Source organism: Haliotis rufescens, unplaced genomic scaffold (assembly GCF_023055435.1).
Source record: "Haliotis rufescens isolate VD_foot unplaced genomic scaffold, xgHalRufe1.0.p SCAF_10, whole genome shotgun sequence".
Classification (NCBI taxonomy): domain Eukaryota; kingdom Metazoa; phylum Mollusca; class Gastropoda; order Lepetellida; family Haliotidae; genus Haliotis; species Haliotis rufescens.
Window position 1 is genome coordinate 2,360,001 of NW_025963780.1, and position 18,883 is coordinate 2,378,883.

Below are 18,883 nucleotides of genomic sequence, written 5' to 3' on the forward strand. Positions count from 1 at the left end.
TAACTGTTTGCCATCGTGGACAGACATTGTTTGTGGACAACACTCCGTCCGCGTACCTTAGCTGTCCAACACGAACTATCCTTTTGACAGCGATCGTTTTATGGGACCGCAGAAACCTGTAATCACGTGACCAAGACGCGGCATTGCATTAGTGATGATGGTGATGATGAGGGTTTTGTTGATGTAATTTCGTGATTAATTTTAAAAAATGTAGTATAATCTTCGTTCAAAACATTTCCCATGTTTAATGCCCATACTTATGTTAATCCAAAATATAGTTTGATAACAATGTCGCAGTCCTCTGATTTAAAACATTAAGCAAATTACATTAAAATTGCCATAAATCTCCGATTACAATTGTAAATATTTGATATGACACATGTTCAAAATAACTTTCTTGCATTAATTGTATTTGAGCCTGGTGGCTTAATACTGAAATAAGTGACTGATCATCTTACTAGTCTCATGATATCAATCACTGGATTGTCTGGTCCAGACTCGATTATTTACAGACCGCCGTCATATAGCTGGAACATTGCTAAGTGCGGCGTTAAACAACAAACCAACCAACCAACCAATCTTACTAGTCGTTCCCAGCTTACTTTGAACATTGACTACTATGTATGCATGTTTATAGGAAAGAAATACATATTCATGAGTTTCCTTTATTTCATTAATGAAACCAACAGTCAATTTAATTTAACAGCAGCACTGTGATCAGTTCATCTTGTGTTAAAAAGCCGTCACAAAGTGGAATGTCCTATGGTATAAAGTATTTGTACTCAGGAAAACATCTGTTCCTACTAAAAAAAATAATTCATATAATCGAGGTCTCGTTCGGAAGACCGAGACCTTGAAGAAATATATTTTCAATTACATGTAAGTTACGTAATGGCCATTATTGATGCCCGATCTCCTCTCTGTGTTATGCATAATTATCAGTTATTAATCTTTTATAAAGTAAGCATAAACGACTGGTATGCTGATCATGAATCAATGGAGGGTATATGTAAGAAAAGAAATGTTGATAAACACAAAAAATACATCTATAGCATTGGTGATGGCCATCATCGTCATCATAATATTATGAATGTGTTTTGGTTTTCTTTTTCTTTTGTTACCATAACTACTGCTATCCTCATCAACAAAATCATCTTCGACGAACTCATCTTAACAATGGGTGGCAATTTTCATATCAGGTACATTTATATAAACAGCACAATTTCTCGGAGCCATTTGGTTCTTCAAGCAAATAGTATCAACGGGCTATCTCACAAGCGTGAGTCAGGGCCATCGCCAGCTATCTCGCAGCATCGACATGGCTGCAAATATTTCCAACGTAAATAACTGCCGCAGCCACTGAAGCAAAAAAGTCTTATCATGTTGTTCCACCGGTATATTTCCACATCAATGACGATCGCCGAAACGCGGCGAGAGTAAGGCCCGTACGCGAGAAACCGCGAGAGTTTTTGAGACGAGAATACAGCGAGATCGGGATGGATAGCTATTATAGGCTTGGTTTCATTGATGCCATTCATTAGAATACAGAATGTTTTCACATAAGAATAAGCAGTATCAAGAAATCAGATTAAATAGTTGTACTGTTTCTCTTAAGTTCAGAACAGTAGGGTTTCACTGTTATAGTGTATTTTTACTACGAGACAAGCTCGTTGACCTGGTTGATTGCGTGTCATATCGTACCCCGACGGCGTTGGATGCTGCTCATTATATCAATCACTGGTTGGTCTGGTCCAGACTCTATTATTTACAGGCCGCCGTAATATTGCTGGACTGTTGGTAAATGCGGCGTTAAACAACAAACAAACGTCACACCCGTGAAGATCCGGGGAAGAAAAGGTCTTCAGCAACCCATGATTGCCGAAAAAGGCGACCTTGCTTGTCGTGAGGTGACTAATGGGATCGGGTGGTCAGGTTCGCTGACTTAGTAGATGCATGTCATCGTATCCCAATTGCGTGGATCGATGCTCATGATGTCAATCACTGGATTTACAGACGGCCGTCATATAGCTGGAACATTGCTGAGTGCGGCGTTAAACAACAATGTTGTACACACATTATGAGATAGCAAGAGCATAGATGTCTCCATACACTCTATATTAAACATGCGAGTAGGGTGAGTGAGTGAGTAGGGTTTAAGGCAGCTTTTAGCAATATTTCAGCAACTTTGAGTCTACTAACCGGAATATAGTTTTTCTTCACCATTTTTAATGAATATATTTTGAGTTTATTATAGGAACCGTTATTAGCGGAGCTTACTGGACCAAACACAATTTTACTAGATACGGGCTCTGGACAAGTGGCTTAAGTCCAGACTTTTCCAGTAATGCCACTGCAGATCACACCATGAATGGGCTTCACACGTTGTACCCATGACGAGCGAGCGCATTAACCATTATAGTATTACGATGGGAAATCAGACTATGAAAACATTTCTTTAAAACAAATGTTGTTTTTTCTTCAAAAGAACCTATTCACTTCTGCTGTTTTCAAGGAAACTAGACTTGCTTTAGTTTGATCTAGACTTGCCTTGGCTTTTAGTAAAATTCCGCAGTCATGGCGCGGGACTAATGGGTAACGAGAACACAAACTTACGCGAAGTTATCTTTGACTAGTGTAAGTCTTTGTTATTAAAGTAGGGGAGTTATGTTGGTCTTAACGCTTAGGTCGGTTGGTGCAAGCGAGCCCCGGTGCCGATCCTTGTCATCTTTTACGACAATAAACGATTATGATGACGTCACGCTTTTGTACTTGCAGTGGATTCTGGGCGCAGGAATTTTATGGCCTTTCTGAACATGTATTTTAAACAAGTAAAAACTAACGCAACCCTAGGTCATTATGCAAATATTAGAAAAAAATTATAAATCAACCACACCATATTTTATCCGGGTTGACACATGTCCGGATTGACGGAAATATAATTATTGAGTAAGGCATATTTGTCTATACGTAGACGTGGGCTATCTAGAAGACGTATCCCCGGGCTAACGGGTTTAAGATTAAATCCTCTTCGTGAACACAGTCTTGGAAAACTCACGTTATGAATGTGCGCAGGTTAATGCACTGAAACCAGACCCCGTGTGTGTGAATATATCCCGTGTGGCCACGCGATATCGGGACTACAGGTGCTGATAGGCGGTGGAGTGATGATAGACCACGGGGAGAGGGGATGCAGGGAAGCTCCCTGAGTTAATCTCCCGTGTCAGGATGTCCGTGGGTAGCTCTCCCCGTTTGATGTCCGTGGGTAGCTTTCTCCGTTACCCGTATCGTGTCAGGATGTCCCTGGGTAACTTTCTCCGTTACCCGTATCGTGTCAGGATGTCCCTGGGTAACTTTCTCCGTTACCCGTATCGTGTCAGGATGTCCGTGGGTAGCTCTCCCCGTTACCTGTATCGTGTCAGGGATATCGATGGGTACCTCTCTCCGTTTGATCTCCGTGGGTAGCTTTCTCCGTTACCTGTATCGTGTCAGGATGTCCCTGGGTAGCTTTCTCCGTTACCTGTATCGTGTCAGGATGTCCCTGGGTAGCTCTCCACGTTTGATCTCCGTGGGTAGCTTTCTCCGTTACCTGTATCGTGTCAGGATATCCCTTGGTAGCTCTCTCCGTTGGATGTCTCTTGGTAACCTTCTCCGTTACCTGTACCGTGTCAGGGTGTCCATGGGTAGCTCTCTCCGTTGGATGTCTCTTGGTAACCTTCTCCGTTACCTGTACCGTGTCAGGATGTCCGTGGGTAGCTCTCTCCGTTTGATGTCCGTTGGTAGCTCTCACCTTACCTAATCTTCCCTCTAAACCACCAACTATTGAAAATTAATCAACATTCAACTACCCTTTCAAAAACCAATTCTATAGTCTAAAATTACGAAAATGAGTTCGAAAAGACAAAGTGGGTAGTTAGTTTTCGAATCCGCACTTAGTATTTTTTATTATTAATTCGTTATATGCTTGGGTTAGTATATTGTTTTCAAGAAGTGTAGCCCATCCTAAAACATGTTTGTCTGATACGGGCTGGCGAGAAACCACCCACGGTTGAGGAATGTTTGTGAGAACAGCTGACAACGACAGTTCGAGTCGCTCCATGCCGGTAAACATGTCGACATCACAGGTGCGCCTTGTATATTTCAGGTGGAACTTGTACATTTCGCTCCAAGAATAGGGACCGTCCCAAATAAAATTTCGTTATTTTTTCACAAAACTCACTTTCAGCAGTAATTCAAGATTTTCATTTAGGGAAATGAATGCTATAATTAATTTTGTTTGTTTCGATCCGTATTGGTCATGGGGGTTGAAGTATTTACCTCCGCGATTGATAAAAAAACAAATAAGAAACGACCGAAGGAAACAAATGTGAAAACAAATCATTGATATTGCATTTGATTGTAATATTTAGATATAATACTTATATAAATATGTCAGTCTTCGCTGAAGTAGACACAATTTATGGACAACAACTTTTTAATTTCTGTGATTACAGTAATTAAAGAAGGTGTTATCCATAAATTGTGTCTACTTTGTCATCCGTTAACTAAGTAATGCCTATCAAACAATTGATTTAATGTTGTTATTTGAAATAGTAATTTGAAGAATGTACGTAGTAATGAATAATGGTTAGCCGATCTAAAACAGTCGTAATTGTCCCTTTTTCCTAGGAAGGGACGTTACATCAGTGGCACATCAGAGGATGATCCTGGAGTTTGAAACGAGGGAGTCCAAATTATTAAATTGTGTTTTCAAATATTGGATTCCGAACACCATGAGTGAGTGAGTGAGTTGGATTTAACGCCGCTGTTAACAGTATTCCAGTCATATCACGGCGTGTCAGCTTAATGTGGGAGGAAAGCCCGAAGTGATGCAGGTCTCAGACGTTTACCATTTTGTTAGAAACCCACGAGCACGGGTATGGTGCTGACAAACCTAGAAACATAATTGGGGCGAACCGGGATTCGAACCCACAGTCATAGGTTTCTTGCGTGCCCAATGAACGCAACTCTGCACAGCGAATCGCGGCGCCTTAGACGACTGGGACACCCGCGCCCCCTCACGTATCTGAGTGAAAAAGCAGATTTTAATGCATTTGGAAAACCCTGATATAAATTCTTTGGGAAGATTGGGCAACCATTTATTGAGCAAGTTGGAATCGCATCGATGTGCGGAGCTTATTTTAAGCGGATCCTGACATGTGACACACACACACACACACACACACACACACACACACACACACACACCATGAATATTCCATATTATGTGTGTTCCTGTTTCCTCATCTACCACCGATGTGTGATCCCTGGAACTTGGTTAAGCTTGTTATCGTTTAGTACGTCACGGATCGACGATCAGGCATGTGCCTGCATACGTACTGACGTATTAATAGTCCGTCACGCCGCTCGTCTCCTGGGGAATGTTGGCAACAGGCAGGGTTCGACGTGTCTCCTTCCTTCTTCTGTGGTGTTGTGAGGCCAAGTGTATGTGCACTGGTGGGCGAATAGATTTACTACTATATAGCGGCGGTCATTGGATCCAAACATCGAAAACCAGTGATTGATAGAGTGAGCACTGAACCTATCATCCTACAACATCGACACCAAAGTCCGCAACAACGTCACGACTTAAGATTGTCTTTTATTATGAATGATTATGATTTTACACCACTTTCAGTAATAGTTCTTCAATATCTCGGCAGGGGACACCACAAATGGGCTACACACATTGTACCCATGGGGAGAATCGAACCCGGGCCTTCGGCGTGACGAGCAAACGCGTGAACCACTACTCTATTCCACCGCCTCTTGTCGCAATGTCTTACACCCCAGTATGTTCTGTGAATGAGATTTTTTGGTGACACCAGTCTCCAGTCGTCTCCTGTGTCAGTTCCATATTCCCCACGATGGGACTATGTTCAAAGTGTGCTGCGGGGCGGTCGGGTAGCCTAGTGGTTAAAGCGTTCGCTTGTCACGCCGAAGATCCGGGTTCGATTCCCGACATGGGTACAATGTGTGAAGCCCATTTCTGGTGTCCCCCGCCACGATATTGCTGGAATATTGCTAAAAGCGGCGTAAAACCATACTCACTCACTCAAAGTGTGCTCATGCTATCAACCATCGTGTTCAGAAATGATTTCTTATTTCTTATTTCTGACTCTGACTTGGAGCACATCGCCAGCATCTCCGTTGTTCCTCTACATCTTCCCGAGGCAAGAGAGTTAACTGACTAGAAAAGTCCAGTTTCCACCCTTGCCGAACTAGACTGGAATTCCTGGGTTCTATCATAGCGCCACCAGTGGCTATTACGAGTTATGTCCCTTCTAAGCCTCTCCCATAGACCAATCAGATTCCACCTCTCGTATCACTTGCATTTGCTTCAAACAAAACAGTGGCTCCCAGTCAAGACGATCTGATCGATAATCAAGGTCTACATTGTGATAAAACGGGTCTTACATCGCGAAATGCATCAAATCACGTGAGCACCTTGATTAAAAACATGAAAAGATTTGGAAAATATCTGTTGACAACGAGTTAGCGGTGCACATGCTTTGCAAATCCTGCAATCGACTGAAATCTGCACGACAGTTTACGAACCGGATTTCGATTTCGTAGCGCGATTTTGATTGGACTATGCAAAGACTCGTTAATCCAGCCAAAATGTAACTACACAATACCAGCCTAGTTCGGCAAAGGTGGAAACTGGACTTTTATAGTCAGTTAACTCTCTTGCCTCGGGAAGATGGCGCGTGCCTGTCCTGTTTACGACTGTTTATCTGCAAGTAATAAAACACAGTAACCAAATAAACAAATGGGTATTTTTGTAGAAAGATACAATGTTACTGTCAGGACAACTAGTTATGACATAATGAGAAACAGACGTTGTTATGTTTAAATCATGTTAAGCCGACAAAGAAACACAATATGAAGTGCCGGGCAAAACAAACCCACTTAAAAATAGGATTTGCCCAAGAAATTACAAACGTAATTTAAACGCTACTCGGCTGAAAACAATCGCTGAAACACTACAAACTGAACGTCCAAAACACAACTATGATACCCGTATCAAATGATTGTCATCGAATAACCAGATCTTGATAGTTTCATTTTAGCCACCATCAAACATAAGTGTACACCTTCTTTTGCCCGGCAGGGTATAGTGTGCGTTAGCCAGCCAGCAATCTGATTTCAAGTTGTTATTTTCAGATACCAGTTAACACTTGTTTTCTAAATATTTATCTATCATGTTTGACGTAAACCGTATGAGTGATTGAAAGGGATGCTGTAATGCTATATTGCCACATACAGCTGAAGTAATCTTTAGAGCCGATGAATTCACTTACAAACAGGCGCTGGCTTATTCCAGGCACCGCTAATTATATATTTCCTTATAAAATGGCAATTTTAAAGAATGTATCCTGTATTTAGTTTCTGGCTAAACACATTTGTGTTTGTTTACAAAGTGATATAAACATTGAAATTCATAAAACCGAACCGATTATGTGATTACATTTAGTAATTCTTTTTTCCATGGCACTTGCTATTTGATGTAATAATAATAATAATAATAATAATAATAATAATAGGCCATTTATATTCCGCATATTTCCACACCACACAAGAACATGCTCAAAGCGCTATTATTACCTCGGTCACTTGATCAGCGTGCACTCGACAAACATTCTCAGCTCCCTGGGAAGTATACAACCCAAGCTGCCTGTTAGGTGCCATCTTCCCGAGGCAAGTGAGTTATTATGGAGTGAGTAAATATTAAGTGAGGCTGGTGTTATGGAGTTACATTTGTGCTGGACTAACGAGTCTATGCATAGTCCAATCAAAATCGCGCAGCGAAATCGAAATCCGGTTCGTAAAGTGTCATGCAGATTTCGGTCGACTGCAGCATTTGCAAAGCATGTGCACCGCTAACTCTTTGTCAACAGATATTTTCGAAATCTTTCATGTTTTTAATCAAGGTGCTCACGTGGTTTGATGCACTTCGCGATGTAAGACTCGTTTTATCACAATATAGATATTGATTATCGATCAGATCGTCTTGACTGGACGCCACCGTTTTGTTTGAAGCAAATGCAAGTGATACGAGAGGTGGATTCTGATTGGTCAATAGGAGAGGCATAGAAAGGACATAACTCGTAATAGTCACTGGTGGCGCTACGATCGAGCCCAGGAATTCCAGCCTAGTTCGGCAAGGGTGGAAACTGGACTTTTAAAGTCAGTTAACTCTCTCCTAATGATCTCACCGGGGAGACATCGCTTGATCTCACCGGGGAGACATCGCTTGATCTCACCCAATCGATATATCTCCTGTGGCAGCCAGTTTTGGATGATAAATGAGAAATAAAGGAGTGGTGCTTAACTTTTTCGCAAGAGTATAGTTTAGTGCTGATTTACGTTTAGTTACATGTATACACGGTGTTTTTTTTATATATTTCATTTCTTGAGACACATTTTATTTCTAAGCCATAAATTTTCATGAGTAAGCGTTGAGTCATATTTTCAATGGTTTTAAGTCTGAATAGATAGTTTCTAATTATACCTTATGATATCGCCGGGGAGCCTCTCTCGCTGGGTCCACACTGATGTATTTCCATCAGAACTTCTTGATTGCATCTAAATTATGATGTATTTCACATAGGTAGATTATCTTGTGATGCGGATTTCTCAAGCTAGCGGGGCGATCGCTAATGTAATAATTGACACGAGAATGCTCTTTCATCTCGAGGTAGTAAACATCTGTAAGATTATGTCTGAAGGATGAGAAACTGAAATGCGGGTCTGTAATATTAGACGCGTGAAATGCGTTACGGAATAAGCCGCGAGTAGGCCACAGGGTTAAATCAACAGGCCGGTGGAGCAGAGTTGGAGAGTTTGGCTATGCTATAGGTATGCTATATTTTTAGACCATTATCTCAGAAATATGCCACTTTTTAACAAGGTTCTTGAGAAGCATGGTAAAGCCATCATAGGTGGTGTTACGTTAGAACCCCTTGGTTTCTTGGGTTACACGCGCGCCTAATGCAGTCGCCATTTTGTCGAGCGTGAAGTCACGTGGTTTAAATATGTTCTCGCCTCATCTCGTGATAATGGCGGGCCTGCTCGATTAGTTCAGTAAACATTCTGCTGATGATGTATGTAATCTGGAAGGCGATTATTGTACAGGCAAAGTGTAGATTAAAAGTACACTCGCGACGTGATTGTGAAAACAAACAAAGCAGGCACAGCCTAATTTACAACCTTTGATATTACATACTTGTTTACATTAATAAATTTGAAAATAAGATAGCCCGGGTTTTATCGGCATCATCTTACTGTATGTGTGTTCGGATTGGCAAAATCAAAACCAGGGCATGTGGAGGTTTAACTGATGTTTCATGTATATCGATGTTTTGATATCGTTCAACAAGGGTCAATAACTAGCAGCCAGTTCCCTTAACTGATTTACCCACTTGAGACTAAAAGACCAGAGAAACCACCTCATCTGTTCCATATTGAGGTCTTTTTAAACGATTCAGGGTGACAAAACGCTCTCTTCAAGACTACAAGAGGGATGACTTCAGCTTTCTATGAATTGTAAATTTGCCCTTTATGTCGAACAATATTCCTCTCACGTTTGGTGTCTACATTTTACAAATTTGGGATACAGTCGAGCATGATTTCAAAGAGTTTCAAACGACTTTCACTCAATGTCATTTTTACAGGACCTGCGTAAAAGTTTCAAATTTTTTTTATGGTAAACACATGGAGGGCAATTCCACTGGATTGTCTGGTCCAGACTCGACTATTTACAGACCGCCGTCATATAGCTGGAATATGCTAAGTGCGGCGTTAAACAACAAAATTGACGCATCAGTGACAAAATGATGGCCGATGCAATTCCCTTTAACTTGTCACATATGTCCCCGTGTTTTCTCAAATGAACCAGTTCATGTGTTTGTGAGGGGTACAACTGGTGACGAAAGACATGCCCATCTTTTTGCGAACACCTGGTGTCATCACTGTTTGATAGTGATTCAAGCACATGCTGATGATACAGTCAAAATCGTACAACGACTCTGCATTTATTAGAGACATCATATTATTATGGAAATTACTTTTGTTGCTTATAGCTTATGGAGCGGACAAGTTTGACTGTATATTCGAAGGAAAAGTGTTGATATGTTGAGCTGGTGCGTAAGGTGGATATAGAATATCTTTAAAAATATCAATGATGGCCCCTGCATTGTCATCACAAGAATCACTTTCAGAACCAGACCAGAATCACGATCAGAACCAGTACCAGAAAAAAATTATCACAAATGTAATCACCAATTTTATAGAATTCCATCTGATTTTTATTATTCACTATCCTCATCCTCATCATCATCCTCATCATCATCATCATCATCATCATCAAAGTCTTCATAAATATCATCATCTCACCATCACTATCAATGTCTTCATAACTATCATCATCATCATCATCCTTTATTGACACCATTATCATCACTATCGTCATCGTCATCATCCACGCTATCATCCTCACCATTATCTTCCTCAACAGTCATGGTCCGATCTCGACCGTTTACCCAAACATGTTAAATGACAAGAAACATACTTGGCAAACATGTTTAGTTCCTTACGTTCCTCACAAATAAACATCAGTTTAACACACGCCAAGGCGTCACTTTCATACATAAAACCCGACATTTTCACTCGTCTCCCCCATCTCGTTTTGACAGTAGAACATCCTATCGGTTAAATATTACTCAATGCCAACGATGTTTGGCAATTACAGGGTGTTTATTTACATTTGGAATAGAGCCCAGTTTGTTTGACAGATAAGCACGAGGCACAGAGGGCACGGACTGGGAGATGTTTATTCCAGATAAATACCGGAAAACCACATGTTGAGTGCTGAAATGCATTGTATGCCGATTCCTCTTAAAAACTGCAGTTATCTGAAAAAAAGCAGGCTGAACTAGATTTTGAAGGTGACCTGTATTTCATAAATTAGGGTCCTTGGTTTGAAATCGTAAACTCGTGGAAAAGTTGGTAACATGTTTTCATGCTTATTCATTTCGCGAACAGCTGGTGTCATCACTGATTTTCAGTGATCCATTCAAATAATTTTCACCGCTATTTTTCCTTTTACGCCCAATGGAATTTGTTTTGGCAGGTTATGTAGACTGATTATTCTCTGGGGTTGATGTTTTATATATATGTATATTTAACTCATCCTTGATCTGTTTAACCGCTGTCGAGATATGATTACATGTACATCATGTTTATGTGTCTTTATGTGAAAGATTCTCTCGCCACTTTCTCTCTCCTAGCATTTTTAATTAGCTTTTAAAACAAGCTAAGTGAAACATATTTGTTTGTTTGTTTGTTTGTTTAACGTCGGATATCTTTCAGTGATATGGACACCTAACATAATGAGATACGTTAAACGCACTGGATCCAGACTTGGTTGATGCATGTCATCGTACCCCAATTGCGTGGATCGATGCTCTTGATGTCAATGACTGGATTGTCTGGTCCAGACTCGGTTATTCACAGACTGCCGTCATATAGCTGGTATATTGCTGAGTGCGGCGTTAAACAACAAACAAACAAAAAAACAAACACTGGATCCAGAAGAGGACATTCCACTCTTTAAAGACAACTTACGTTTTCACCTCATAGTATAGCATGACAGGTCAGAATAGGTCTTCAGCAATCCATGCTTGTCGTAAAAGGCGACCTTGCTTGTCGTAAGAGGCGACTTAAGGGATCGGGTGGTCAGACTCGCTAACTCGGTTGATGCAGGTTATCGTATCCCAGTTGCGTGGATCGATGCCCATGATGTCAAGCACTGGATTGTCTGGTCCAGCCCGCCGTCACATAGATGGTTAGTTGGTTGGTTGTTTAACGCCGCACTCAGCAATATTCCAGCTGTATGACCGCGGTCTGTAAATAATCGAGTCTGGACCAGACACCCGATCCCGGTAGTCGCCTTTTACGGCCAGCATGGGTTGCTGAAGACCTATTCTAACCCGGATCTTCACGGGTTCACATAGATGGACCACAGACAAAGCTGTCATGTATATTAATTTTGTTGACATTGTGATTGGTGTATAGTCTCCAACACCAGAGAATAAATTCAAAAATAAATCCAAATCTAGAATGATTTAGCATGTCTACATTGCCTCTGAAATTAAAAAAATGTTTCCATTTGAATTGTATTTTGCAGATATATATTTTTAAATAACATAACTTTACCCGAGACAATGTTAGCCTAACATGGGAATGGTGTGTACCCACCGACCTCAAACCCTAAAAAATATGAACTGATAACTGTTTCAGTGTGAAGGACACGTACCTTCAACATATGAAACCACATGATATTACTTAAAAAAGACAACAAAAATGAAGATGAGCATAACAACCTACAGCATCCTGGGATGAGGCGAGAAGCTCATTCTTGATGCCTCCCTCCCTGATGTTCCTGGAAAATGATTGCCGGCAGGGTCGCAAAACCATACTTACTTACTCACGCTATCGTTTTTTATGTACACAGCTGTTGAGCACCAAACCTTTTTTATTTTGATTTAGCCCAAAATTCCATGTATCATTTGGAAATATTTACCTTACAGCAATCTCAGTGGGATAAAAGTCGAGTATACCACGACATCTGTGGCAAGAATAACGTATGTTTCGCCAAATGGCACAAGTTGGTTGGTGGTTGTTAAACGCCGCACTCGGCAATATTCCAGCTATATGACGTCGGTCTGTCAATAATCGAGTCTGGACCAGACAATCAAGTAATTGACATCATGAGCATCGATCCACGCAATTGGGAAACGATGACATGCATCAACCAAGTCAGCGAGCCTGACCACCTGATCCCGTTAGACGCCTCTTACGACAAGCATAGTCACCTTAGCAAGCATGGGTTGCTGAAGACCTGTTCTACCCCGGAATCTTCACGGGTCCGAATAGTTAGAATAATTTCTCCCACACATTAGGTATATATATATATTGCCACAAAAATACTTGTAATGTGTTACTAGACCAAAAATATAAGAAACATGAAAAATTATCACATGCTTCTGACAATAGTTCCACCTGTAACTGTACAGGTGTAGCGTGATCCGTGAAAATCCGCGTTAGAATTGGTCTCCAGCAACCCATGCTTGTCGTAAGAGGCGACTAACGGGATCCGGTGGTCAGACTCGCTGATTGGTTGTTGCACGTCATCGATGCTAATGATCAGCTTGGGTTGTATCCTTCCCAGGGAGCTGAGAATGAAACTCGAGAGCACACTAACCAAGATAATAAAAACGTAAAACAGCATTTGAGCAGCCGACTGGAATTTGGCGCTATATAAATTGGTTAAATAATTATATTTATTAATCACAGAACGATCGAATACATTTTAGCTATTCTCGACCCTGACTTGTCTAGAGCCATATGGATCATATCATGCAATTATTCCACACTAGCTAGATTCACCGATGCCTTATTAAAGCTCTGAATAATACGTGTAATTATTCCGCCTACGACTACAGTTGAAAAGTCTGGTGGGCGTCACAACCCGGATGTACAACAATAGTCGCGTCTGTTCGTCACCACTCGGCCCTTTCCGCCGGTCAGGTTTATTCCGGTACCGCATGCCTGTATTGGTCACAGAGGGGCTGTGTTCATGTCAGTACAGTTTCACTGGATTTAGGTGACAAGAGGTGTACTATGATTCATGACACGTGTCGGGGACACAAATTGCTCAGTCGTGTAACTAGCCGCAATTCGCTTTGCAGAGTTACGTCCCCTGGGCGTGCCTGAAACCTATGATCGTTGAATCCCGAATCCCGAAATAGTAATCAAAGTGGCGTTAAATTCACTCACTCACTCACTTGGTCAGAATGAGGAAGTTGCAAATTTCTCAAACCTTTGATATACCAGAGGTGCCAACCCGCTCAAAGACCATCTAATTTTGCACTCTCAGCTAGGCTCATTGTTCATCCCTGAATCCCGATCACAACTTAAAACAAATCACAAAAGCATGGTGTAAAGGATTCGGCTTGAAGTTATATTACTAAAAAAAATCGAGAAGATAAAATATGTAAAGGAAAATGTTATGTTCACCGTAATATGTATAATTCTTCAGCTACATTTCAGCTAATTTTTAAGGCAGTCAATTTCTTCTTTTTTCAACGGTCTGAAGCATAATCACTTTTTTTCTGGAATTTTTTGAGACAATTTAGTTTTTGCGTACAGAGTCCCTTTAAAACCTTAAACGTACTCCTCTTATCCTTATCTTCATCGGTCCTAGACAATACACTGCTCAGAGTATCCCTTTAAATCAGAGCAGGCCTTTCAACCAACTGTGATGTGCCCCTTTAAAACACTACCTGTTCCCTTCAACAGTGACATGCCCCGTTAAGCCCCACGTAGCCTTCACAAGGCAAACGCGACTCTTTGATCCGACCTCATAAAAACTCGCCATGCCGCTCTAGGTACACTCGACATGCCCCTTTAATAACCACAGTGCCACGCAACAGGCTCTGTGATGATGTTCACGAAGGGTTAATCTAATCTTCCGGTCATTTGTGCCGCTGTCGATCATTATTACCTCGCCAAATGAAATACAACTGACCCATGCTTGCTGCAGATAATGATCATTAAGAGACTGGCATGTCGGCGAGGTAAGCGTTATCTGTGAATGGCGATCGAGTCAACAATTTAGACAAGAGCGAGGATGGTGAGTGAGAGAGTGTGTATCTTGGCTCCGGCTCTATATTTGGGATGCCGTGGAATCTCCAGTTTCGGGAGTTTCTTTCTTCAGTTTTAAGGGAAAACTGCTGAGATTATAGTAAACATATTGAATGTCAAAGTATATGTATCTGGATGGTTAAATATACGTGTAATGAGTTGCCAGTGTGTTGGGTTTAACGCCGCTTTTAACAGTATTCCAGTTATATCACGGGTGAGGTGAGGTGAAATGGGGTTTAACGTCGCGTTCAAGATTATTGCACTTATATAGCGACGTGCATGTACGTGTGTGTGTGTTTGTGTGGCTGCTTGTACTAGTCCGGACTGATGCCGATTTATAGTGCCAGCTCACTGAGATACCATGTCGCAGTTTAACATGAATACCCCACTCAGACACAGTATACGGACTCCGAGCCGACCAGTCCTTGTCTTAGCCCCTTATTTTCGAGCGCCAGACAGGGTAACGACTACCATCTTTTAACATCTTTTGGTATGACGCGGACGGGAATCGAACCCCGGACCCTCCGCTCTCCGGGCGGACGCTCTACCACTAGACCACGGAGGCGGTCCAGTTATATCAAGGGGATGTATAATGAAAATATACGAACACATTTTACATGTAAATGGTTAGATTGTCAGCAGAATAACATTGTATTTCTACTTCCTGCCAGTGGCAAAAGATATGGTTACTTTTTCGTATATATATTGAACTTGCATGGAGGGATTTGTTGAGTCAAGTAACCATACACACTGATGTTTGTCAATGGTGACAAAACGGGGATTTAGTACCAGTGGCCCATATGTATGGATGTATATACCCTCTTGTATGTGTAGGAGTGGTACGAAAGGATATACATCGGGATGCCAATGCCTCATTATTGTGGTATTAATGATTTATAATACAGGATGCCAATGCCTCATTGTTGAGGTATTGATGGTTACAAAATAGGAGATGCCAATACCTCATTATTGAGGTATTATGATTAAAAATACGGTATGTCAATACCTCATTATTGTGGTATTATGATTAAAAATACGGTATATCAATACCTCATTATTGTGGTATTATGATTAATAATACGGTATGCCAATACCTCATTGTTGAGGTATTAATTATTACAAATACGAGATGCCAATAACTCATTATTGTGGTATTAAGGATTAAAAATAGGGGATGCCAATACCTCATTATTTTAGCATTAATAATTAAAAGAGGGTATCCCAAGTAATACCTCATTGTGGCATTTTAATTTATACTTCTGTACTTTTTATCGTCGTTACAGCAGTTAACTCGGTATCATAAGTTGATCTGTCATTATCAAGTCCGTTTGTTTAAAAAAAGCCATTCCTTATAAGATATATCTTTTTAAGTATAACGGCGTGTCTGAACAACCACGTACAGTACTACATAAGTTTACCCGTGAAGAACCGGGTTAGAATCCGGGTCTTCAGCAACCCATGCTTGCCGTAAAAGGCGACTATGCTTGTCGTAAGTGGCGACTCACTCAATCGGGTAGTCAGGCTCGCTGACTTGCCTGATGCATGTCATTATATCCCAATCGCGTGGATCGATGCTCATGATATTAATCACTGGATTGTCTGGTCCAGATTCTATTATTTACAGACCGCTGTCATATAGCTGGAATATTGCTGAGTTCGATGCTAAATCACAAACAAACAACCAACATACGTCTATCGTTTTGCAATGTTAAGAACACATCCCCTGCACGTAACGCTCGTGTCATGTTTATTGAGTGTTGAGGTTAAAGGGAGATAACCCCTTTCGTACTAATTATGACAGCTGAATATGTACTCCATCACTTGCAGCCGTTGTCTGGAATGAAGCCACGGCCTCATCCGCTAACAATGTGACGGCACGCCAGAGTAGAGTACAATACATGGAGAGTGCCCCGGTTACAGATGTAGACCTGTTACCGCTCTTATCACGTTCACACAGGAACATCGTCATGAAGATACCGATAGGAGTTAGGAGGCGAGACTGTTTACACAGACCTGTATATTTACTCCCTGGCATGAGTTATGCGTACTTCATCTGGGCACTGAAATCAACAATATGTTGTGGTTAAGTGTGGATGCATGTCGGGCATGCGGTGTTGAAGGGAAAAAAAGTGTTCGAGACATGATCATTTTATCAAGTACAACGTAGTGAATGAGTGGGTGGATGAATGAGTGAGTGAGTATAGTTTCACGCCGCTTTTAGCACTATTCCAGCAATATCACGGCGGGGGATAACAGAAAGGGCTTCACGCATTGTACCCATGTGGGGAATCGAACCCGGGCCTTCGGCGTGACGAGCGAACGCTTTAACCATTAGGCTACTCCACCGCCCCGGATGAATGAGTGAGTGAAGTTTAACGCCGCTTTTAGCACTATTACCGCAAATGTCGACGATTGACACCGGAGGCACATGACTTAAATACATTATAAACATGTGGGGAATCGAACCCGACCCTCACGTGACGAGCGAACGCTTTTACCGCTAGACTACCACCACCGACCCGGATATAACAAACTCTAGCGCCTCTTTAAAAAATCTATTTAAATTTTTTAGTTGTCATTGGTTACTAAAAGCACTTCGTGAAAGCCGATTCTTCGTCTGTATATATGGTTTGTCCGCTGTCTATTATAATACTAACGCTTCTGTTCAGAAACTAAATATTGAGACCAATAATAATATAAATGAAAACACTTGCTAGGAAATTCGATAAACTAATTATCATCATGGCGAAGGTTATAAATTGCACATTGTGAAGGTAACAAACTTTAATACTGCACAATGTGAGGTTCATACACTGAAATAATGGCCAACACGAAGGAGTAAACTTTAATAGTGAACAGTGAAGGTAATAAACTTTAATAATGCACAGGATGAGGCTGATGCACTGTAATAATGCACAGTGAAGGTAGTAAACTTTAATAATGCATAGGATGAGGCTGATACACTGTAATAATGCACAGTGAAGGTAATAATTTTTAACAATGCATAACGTGAGGTTCCTACACTGTAATAATGGCCAACGTGAAGGTAATAAACTTCAATAATGCACAGGATGAGGCTGATACACTAATACTGCGCAGCGTGAAGGTAAAACACTTTAATAATGCATACCGTGAAGTTGGTCGAATATAATCACTCCGGTTGTCTCGAACTATGTATAATATGTCGTGATCAGTGATTGATGCATAGAAAAGTATAAACACTAATCGATATTTCTCTCAAATGAAACAACATATTCCACCGAGTGAAGCACCACTCAATGCCGGAACTACTTGCAGCCTGCCGCCATGACATCTAAGGTATTCAGACTTCACATTAAATGGTAGCTTTTCATCCCAGTGACCTGATAAAATGACATTTGCATTCATGATTGAGACACTTATAAAAATAGCAACTGTTTCAGGTCACTGGATGCGATGACTATATATCATGCTGTTATTTGACCTGAAAAGCCAAATATTCTCTCCACATTTCCGATACAACTATATGAACTTTCAGAATGATTCAGGGGCGGAAGGTAGCCTAGTGGTTAAAGCGTTCGCTCGTCACGCCGAAGACCCGGGTTCGATTTCCGATATGGGTACAATGTGTTAAGCCCATATCTGGTGTCCCCCGCCGTGTTATTGCTGGAATATTGCTAAAAGCGGCGTAAAACCATACTCACTCACTCACTCACTATAATGTTTACTGATTACTGAGAATAAATCTATAAATTATAAAAAAGCCGATTCTCTCAATGGCTAATGATGTGCTGTTATAACTAATCAAGTATAAACGGTTCTATTGTTTTCTTACCTCTCACAAGATTCTTTGATCAGAACAGTTAAATTAATTTCAGTCGATCTGTCAAAAATCACATCACATCGCGTCAAATAACGTAAGCACATTGATTAAAAACATGAAAAGATTTGGAAAATATCTGTTGACAACAAGTTGGTGGTGCACATGCTTTGCAAATCCTGCAATCGACCGAAATCTGCATGACAGTTTACGAACCGGATTTCGATTTCATTGCCCGATTTTGACTGGACTATGCATAGACTCGTTAGTCCAGCCAAAATGTAACTCCATAATCCCAGCCTAGTTCGGCAAGGGTGGAAACTGGACTTTTATAGTAAG

The 18,883-nt window shown here is 41.0% G+C and overlaps 1 protein-coding gene across 1 annotated transcript in view; it reads left to right on the forward strand.

Annotated features, from left to right (window-relative positions):
- LOC124145461 overlaps positions 1 to 18,883 on the forward strand; it is a 60,081-nt gene that overhangs the window by 968 nt on the left and 40,230 nt on the right. The window lies entirely within an intron of this gene.